An 8778-nucleotide genomic window follows, 5' to 3' on the forward strand; every position below is an offset into this window, starting at 1 on the left:
GAAAACCCACTGCTATTTTCCTATCCTTCACTATAACTTGGTTTTGGATGCTCTTCATGACCCATCTGGATTATTTCTAATAGCTTCTATGTCAGCTTGTTTGACTACAACTTTACAGTGTAGTAACCAAATAGAAGTTAATTTTTTTAAATCACATAATAAGAAGTCTAGAGGTAACATGATTGCTGATTTTGTTAATTTTATATGTCTATGTATTAATATATCCACGATAAAGTTTCTATCGTTCTCTTGGCCTTTTTCACATAAGGTCACAACAGAGCTGGCATTATGTCTCCATTCCTAGCGGGAAAGTAAAAGAGGTATAATAAAGAAAACAGAGTGACAATTATATCAGGAGGGCAAAGGATTTTCCAGATAGCCTAAGAGAAGTCTTGTCTCATTGGCCAGTATTGTCACATTATTTCTTCTACGTGAAAAGGAGTCTTGAAAGATGTATCTTTTAGCTCACCATACTTTATAAGTAAGGAATGCTAATAAAAAGGAAATTGGAATCCGTGCTAAGACAGCCAAACTACAGTATCTACCACAATTTCCTAAATGGTATTTTTCTTTCTTATTCTTTGTCCTTTTAACTTTCCTACCCACCTATACTTCCCAATACAATGCCAAGTCTTATCAAATTAATCTTTGCAAAACAGCACTTTGGCCATATAATTTCCCATTGACTACAGGAAAAAATAATGCTTCTTAACCTGGCATTCAAAGATCTTTACAGCTTGGTCCTAAAGTACTTGTTAAAATTTATCTCTAAATATTCTTATATAGAAATGCTCTACTCCAAGCAATATCTGGCTTGTTACCATCTTATGTCCTGTATTTTCCTAATTCTGTTTTACATGATCTTTACCTTACACAGATTCCATCTTTCCTCATTTTATACATTCATCATACACAACTTCCATTTTAAATTCTGTCAGACCCTCCCCTCTTCCCCCAGCAGTAATTATCCCTGCCTTTTAGTTCTTATGTATATTTATTTGCCTTGTTTTTACACCTTGGTTTTATTAATTATTTTATGCAGTCTACCAATTAAATTGCAGTTCTGTGCGGGCAGGGTCTACGCCTTTTGCCTTTTCTTGTGCCTGTATATCATATCATATCATATCATATATCATATCACGCAGTGGGGGCAGAACACATATTTGTGGGTTTAGACCATGTTGAAACAATTTCAGACAGAAAAATTATTTTTATTTAAAAATATTTCCAGTACTGCATCAGAGTTTAACTACCTCTAGGTTTAACCAGTTTTCTCCTTATGTGCCCTCAAATCAAGATATACAGCTATATTATGCTAGGTTATTTTAATATTAATTTACAACTATAAATGTTTACCTTTTCAAGATCTGATCAGCTGCATACAAGATCAGCATTTTGCATTTATATTGAATTTTCTTCATCATATAGTCTTGTTTCCTTAATCATTTGCACATTTGATAACAAAATTGACTTATTACATATAAAAGGTTCACAAAACAGAATTCACCTCATGACCTTTTCTTATTGTGTTTTAATGGTCTGTATGGTATAAATTGATATGATTATGTCAGAAAATAGCAGAGACAGACAAATCATATGAACCCATAATGTACCCAGTGATCTGTGAGCTGAGAATACATTTTAAAATTTATTTATATTTTGGGGGATACCTCCCAAAGACACTATTATGATGAATTGAATAACATTTCAGTGAAAATGTTTATAGTGTTTCAGAGTAACAAAAGCATTTACTACTGGAGATTTTCAGACTAGACAAATTTAATTAGGCTAGCTAAGAGGCAAGATGAAGAAAAGAGCTGCTTGTCCATTCATTTTCTACTAGCCAGCTGAAATTTCAAATACAGCAACTTCTTTCTGTATCAATTACAGGTGTATGGAGATAAATCAAAACAAACTATTTCTGTAACATTACAATATAGTAAATTGCATCATGAGCTAGCACAGTGGGAGTGGTATCAAACAGATATTCAATTTGTGAAAAGAGTTATCTCAAAACAGGCATTTTCTGAAATACTTTGCTAAACACTGGTATGTTAATTGTTTTATTGGCATACCAATTCCTGTGGCTTATACAGAGGTTGCAGGATGTAGCTCATAAATTTCAGAATAAGATATCTGGGTGTGAATCTTACATCCATTACTTGTTAGTGTGGGCTAATTAGTCTTTCTGAATCTTGGTTTACTTACCTATAATCACAGTATGGCTGTGAACATTAAATACAAAAAAAAAAACCTTCATAAATAGAATAGTACATGTAATAATTGATTATTAACTAATGTTAGAATCCTTTTTCTCTAGTAACTCATGTTTCCAATCCATTAAGCACTTTCCTAATTGTCACCTTAGGGACCCACCTGGCCCAGTTTTAGCATCATTAAAACAAAACAGAAATACTAGTATGTAAAAAAGGTAATTGCTATGTGATAACAATTTAACTTGTATCTCTCAAATAACTCTAAATTTTAATCAAGTTTATCTCATAAAAATACTTCCAAAAGTCTTCCTTTTTTCCTCCTCTTGTTTGTTTACAGCCTACAGGGTCTGATAAGCCTCTTATTTTTAGAATCTTTCACCCTTCCTCTCCAAAAACATTGCCTGAACTTTAACTCATGAAGATTCTTATGTCTTGATTTTTTTTCCTGCCTCTTTAGTCATGTTTCTTTCTACTCATTCTTTATTTTTTTTTAAGTATTATTTCCATTTTATTGTCTTTTCAGAGAACAGCGTTTCTCCAGTCTTTAAGGACTTATCTCCTTACATGGGCTTTGGTGGACTTTGTGGGGCAGCACGCATAGATCTAAATTGGGGTGAAGGTGCTTGGTTCTTCCCGGCTTCCTGAGAACAATTCCTGACTACCTTGTTGTGAATGGCACAACTCACGCAGTAATGTAGTTTCACATACAGCTTGGGAAACAGATAGGCATTGAAAACACTCGCTTCAGAAATGTCCCTGAAAGCTGCAGCCTCTACTATGTTCCAAATGACAAACTTCTTAATGGCCTTGTCCTTGGGCATGCATTAGGCACAGTTGGTGCAGCGAATGGGCTGCACATGGCCATGGCCCTTTGGGCATGACCATTGTTCCTTCTTTTCTTGGTCATCTTGGAAGCAGGACATGAGAGAAGACTCTTTCTACTCATTCTTTAACTCCCTATATGAACTTTGGGAGAATGGTCTGGTAAAGGTACATTTTCTTGAGGGATGAAAGAAGGTGAAGGCAGGAAAGAGCAAAAAGAGAAGTAGAAGAACATTAACATTTCAATACATCTTTTTTCAGTTCTTGTCACAGGTGAATGAACTACAATATTTTTAAATTGTTTTGGGCAACAAAGTTTAGTCTTGAGTTATCAACTTCGTCTTGAACCTCAAAATCGATTCTTCTTATGATTTAGATTAGAGTACAAAACTATTAATAACTCCTATTTCCTAGAAATTAAAAAGAAAAGTTTTTAAGATTGTTCATCTCACTTCATTGAGAAATCAAGGATACTCTTTTATATACATTTCATTCTTCCTATTCTTTCTAACATTGTCATTCAAAAGTATATCCTTTTCAGATTTATTCTAATCATAAAATTTCCTTCTTATTTTATTTTTGTCTGGCATTTTGAAGTAGTGATTCAACAGCCAACAATCACTTACCGAACTCCAGATATATGTTAGGGACTAAATCATTTCCTAGAGATACAAAGTCTAAGAGGATAGAAGCTCTGTTCTTAAGGCCAGTGATAGTAAACTCCATGTTGTTCTAGTTACTATATAAGAGGGTGCACTTTATGAGAAGTTACAATTCCTAGATGACTCATAATGATACGTACCCAATTATATTGACTTGTGCCATGTTCTGATAGTAATGGATGCTTATGGGAAACACAAAATTAGAGGGATAAAAAAATGCTAAAAAAATGCCCCGTCCAAAAAAAGGCCAACTATATTTTGTCATATTTTTGTGGAGAATTAAGTTGTTGGAGAAGGACATAGTTGTCAGGTAGAAACTTAGGAATTGTAAAGGGCAAGAAAAATCCAAACTGTTTTAGTGGCTTTTAGGACATAGGAGCCAAACTACTATTCTCTTGAGGGAGAAACATATACTTTTCTTGGCTGAAACACAGCTCTACATGAGTTGGAACTTATCTAAAAGAAAAGGGGAGTTAAGAAAGAAGAATGTAGTTAGCAGAAGATTTAATTGTGAAAATATTAGTAGTTAAGTTTAAGGGTTCATATTCATTCATTGATCCAACAATATTTATTGAGTATCTACCATGTGCCAGACATTGTGTCAGATGCTAAGAATAGAGCAATAAAGTGGTAGACCCCTCATCTTTCATCTTTGGGAGCTCTCAGTCTATGAATAAAAAAAAAATGTACATTTTTATTTCTCTGTGTGTTTAGTGTCTATGAAAAGTTATGTGATAAGCAGGCACCTGTGAAATATTCAATGAGTAAGACCTGTATGTCATTCATTAATTATTTGCTGAAAAAAGGACACATTCCCTGACCTTAAGAAACAAACATAATAGCTCACATTTAGCCCTTGCTGTGTGCTAAGCAGTGGTAAGTGCCTTATGTTGATTTTTTAAAAAAATTGAATCCTTTCTATAACTCTATGAAGTACTCTGGTTATAGATGAGGAAAGTAGTTTAGAGAAGTTAACTAAGTTGGTCCTAAGATTCTATAACTACTAAGTGGCAGACCTAAATTTTGAAAGGAGCAGAGACTCCAGGTTCCTCTCAACCACTATATCACATTGGATTCTATTGCCTTCCTTATATGGTTGGCAGGTTCCCAGGATCTAAAAGTCTTATATGCTTTTACTCTCTATTGTTGATATTGTTCTAATACAGAATACAGAAACTGATCATTGCATCAATTCTATGAAAGTTTTCTTATAATGATTTATGTCAAACTAGGTCATCAGTCATCAAAAAGGGAATAAAGATCTACTTATTTAATTGGCATATTGTCTCAATCAAAAATCATAAACCTACCACTCCCTGCCTGTCAGAGTTCCCATTATGAGTTACACTTCTGGGATAAGACCTTAAACTCTCAATGAAAAAATAAGTAAACAAAACAGTGTGGTATTGGCACAAAAACAGACACATAGAATGGAACAGAATAGTGAGTCCAGAAAAAAAAACACATGCCCATATGGTCAATTAATCGACAACAAACAGGCAAGAATATATAATGAAAGAAAGACAGTCTCTTCAATAAGTAGCGGTGGGGAAAAACAGACAGCTACCTGTAAAAGACTAGACTTTTCTCACACCATATACAAAAATAAATTCAAATGGATTAAAGACATAAATGTAAGACCTGAAATTATAAAACTCCTAGAAGAAAACATAGGCAGTATGCTCTTTGACATCAGTATTAGCAGTATTTTTGTATCTGTCTCCGTAGTCAAGGGAAACAAAAGCAAAAATAAGCAAATGGGACTACATCAAACTAAAAAAAAGTTTTGCACAGTGAGGGAAACCATTGATAAAACAAAAAGGCAGCCTACTGAATGGGAGAATATATTTGCAAGTGATATGTCTGATAAGGGATTAATATCCAAAATACAAACAATTCAATTCAAAAATAGCCAGAGGATACAAATAGACATTTTTCCAAAGAGGACATACAGGTGGCCAACAGGCACATGGAAAGATGCTCAACATCACTCATAATCAGGGAAATGCAAATCAAAACCACAATGAAATATTACCTCACACCTGTCTGAATGGCTGCCATCAAAAAGACAACAAATAACAAGTGTTGGCAAGAATGTGGAGCAAAGGGAACTCGTGTGCACTGTTGGTGGAAATGTAAATTAGTGCAGCCATTATGGAAAAGAGTATGGAGTTTCCTCATAAAAATTAAAAATAAAACTACCATATGATCTAGCAATTTCACTCCTGGATAATTATCCAAAGAAAACTGAAACACTAATTTCAAAAGATATATGCACCCCAGTGTTCACTGCAGCATTATTTAAGATAGTGAAGATGTAGAAGCAAACTAAGTGTCCATTGACAGATGAATGGATAAAGAAGATGTGGTATATATGCAGGATGGGATATTACTCAGCCATAAAAAAAGAATGAAACCTTGCAATTTGCAACAACATGGATGGACCTAGAGGGTTTTATGCTAAGTGAAACTTAGCTTTCAAACAGAGAAAGGCAAAAACTATATGTTTTCACTTACATGTGGAATCTAAAAAATACAACAAATGAGCAAATGTAACAAAACAGAACTGTATGCTGGGAGGGAGGAGTAAGGAGACAAAAATCTATCTTTATCTATCTATCTATCTATCTACCTATCTACCTATCTACCTGTCTATCTACCTACCTACCTACCTACCTACCTACCTAATCTATCTAGGATGTTATGACAAATATTAAGAAGAAAACTAAAGCATAATAGAGTGAGAGATGAAAGTGCAGCTAATAGGTGGATTATGAAAGGCCTACCAGATGAGGTGACATTTGTGAGTTAGCTGTGAGGGTATCTGAGAAGAGCCTTCACATCAAGGAGACTTTGGGACAACTGTATGCTGAATACGGGAGTGCAGAAAGGGATGAGGAAGGAGGAGACTATAGGGTATAAAGAGTCTGTGAGACAATTTGACTATGGAAAGTTTGCACACATGTCTGTAAGCAACACATAGCAGTGATTTTCAGATCACTTTGAATATATTTTAAATTATATTGCCTATAATAACAGTAAAATAATTGTTCATCCTGCTTAGGGGCTTGATTGGTTTTCCCATTTTGGAAAGTTGATGTGTAAGAAGTGCAGCATCATGTATGACATAAATCACAGCAAGATCCTTCTTGACCCACCTCCTAGAGAAATGGAAATAAAAACAAAAATAAACAAATGGGACCTAATGAAACTTCAAAGCTTTTGCACAGCAAAGGAAACCATAAACAAGACCAAAAGACGACCCTCAGAATGGGAGAAAATATTTGCAAATGAAGCAACTGACAAAGGATTAATCTCCAAAATTTATAAGCAGCTCAGTGCAGCTCAATGACAAAAAAACAAACAACCCAATCCAAAAATGGGCAGAAGACCTAAATAGACATTTCTCCAAAGAAGATATACAGACTGCCAACAAACACATGAAAGAATGCTCAACATCACTAATCATTAGAGAAATGCAAATCAAAACTACAATGAGATATCATCTCACACCAGTCAGAATGGCCATCATCAAAAAAGCTACAAACAGTAAATGCTGGAGAGGGTGTGGGGAAAAGGGAACCCTCTTGCACTGTTGGTGGGAATGTAAATTGATACAGCCACTATGGAAAACAGTATTGAGGTTCCTTAAAAAACTACAAATAGAACTACCATATGACCCAGCAATCCCACTACTGGGCATATACCCTGAGAAAACCATAATTCAAAGAGAGTCATGTACCAAAATGTTCATTGCAGCTCTATTTACAATAGCCCGGAGATGGAAACAACCTAAGTGTCCATCATCGGATGAATGGGTAAAGAAGATGTGGCACATATATACAATGGAATATTACTCAGCCGTAAAAAGAAACGAAATTGAGCTATTTGTAATGAGGTGGATAGACCTAGAGTCTGTCATACAGAGTGAAGTAAGTCAGAAAGAGAAAGACAAATACCGTATGCTAACACATATATATGGAATTTAAGAAAAAAAATGCCATGAAGAACCTAGGGGTAAGACAGGAATAAAGACACAGACCTACTAGAGAGTGGACTTGAGGATATGGGGAGGGGGAAGGGTAAGCTGTGACAAAGTGAGAGAGAGGCATGGACATATATACACTACCAAACGTAAGGTAGATAGCTAGTGGGAAGCAGCCGCATAGCACAGGGAGATGAGCTCGGTGATTTGTGACCGCCTGGAGGGGTGGGATAGGGAGGGTGGGAGGGAGGGAGATGCAAGAGGGAAGAGATATGGGAACATGTGTATATATATAATTGATTCACTTTGTTGTAAAGCAGAAACTAACACACCATTGTAAAGCAATTATACTCCAATAAAGATGTTAAAAAAAAAAAAAAGAATTGCAGCATCCAGTGGAGTTTTCTTTTGTGGATATGGCTCCTCCACAGTAATGTATACTAGCTGTGAACACTTTATTTCTCTATGCATTTCTTCTTTTATTATTTACTGTTTTCTGTAGTTGCATATTTTATATTGTTCTATCTTTTAGACGAATAGGAGAAGTAGATTTCCAAACTCCTAGTCTGCTGAAAAGTATTAGAACTTACAGTTTTTTTAACCTGGAGGAATTTTAAAATGGCATGATAAACCATTGCACTTTAAGACTGTTCTGAATAAATCAAACTTTAAAACAAAGTTTATTTTGCCAACCATAGCAAGATTTATCACTAGCAAACTGGTCCTGGATCAGAAAGTAAATATTTCAACTAGCAGTTATGCCTGGTTTGTGAATATTACAGCCAGTAAATAGGCCATTCTCCTTTTCAAAAAAGATAAGCATAAAAACTCATTTGAGATGAGAGAGGCCCTTTTTTTTCACATGCTAAGCACTGAAGCTCTTTAGAATATCATTTTAAGAAGTTAAAAGTGGGAAAAGTACTTTGGCAAAGAAATATAACTATATAGGAATGAAACAATTGCCATTTAAAGCTATTACTAAATAATTTAGGAATATTGTAAAATAGTAACAATTATTTCATTAAAATAGATGAAGTCAGAAGGTCAGTGCAACCATGATGCTTTTACTTGTGTTTGGATGGTCGAGCAACCT

General features: G+C 34.8%; 1 pseudogene; it reads right to left on the reverse strand.

Annotated features, from left to right (window-relative positions):
• Positions 1-2776: 2776 nt before the first annotated feature.
• On the reverse strand, positions 2777-3123 carry LOC114892777 (annotated as a pseudogene).
• Between the last annotated feature and the right edge of the window lie 5655 nt (positions 3124-8778).

Source organism: Monodon monoceros, unplaced genomic scaffold (genome assembly GCF_005190385.1).
Source record: "Monodon monoceros isolate NGI ecotype Baffin Bay Population unplaced genomic scaffold, NGI_Narwhal_1 Super_Scaffold_12, whole genome shotgun sequence".
Lineage (NCBI taxonomy): Eukaryota > Metazoa > Chordata > Mammalia > Artiodactyla > Monodontidae > Monodon > Monodon monoceros.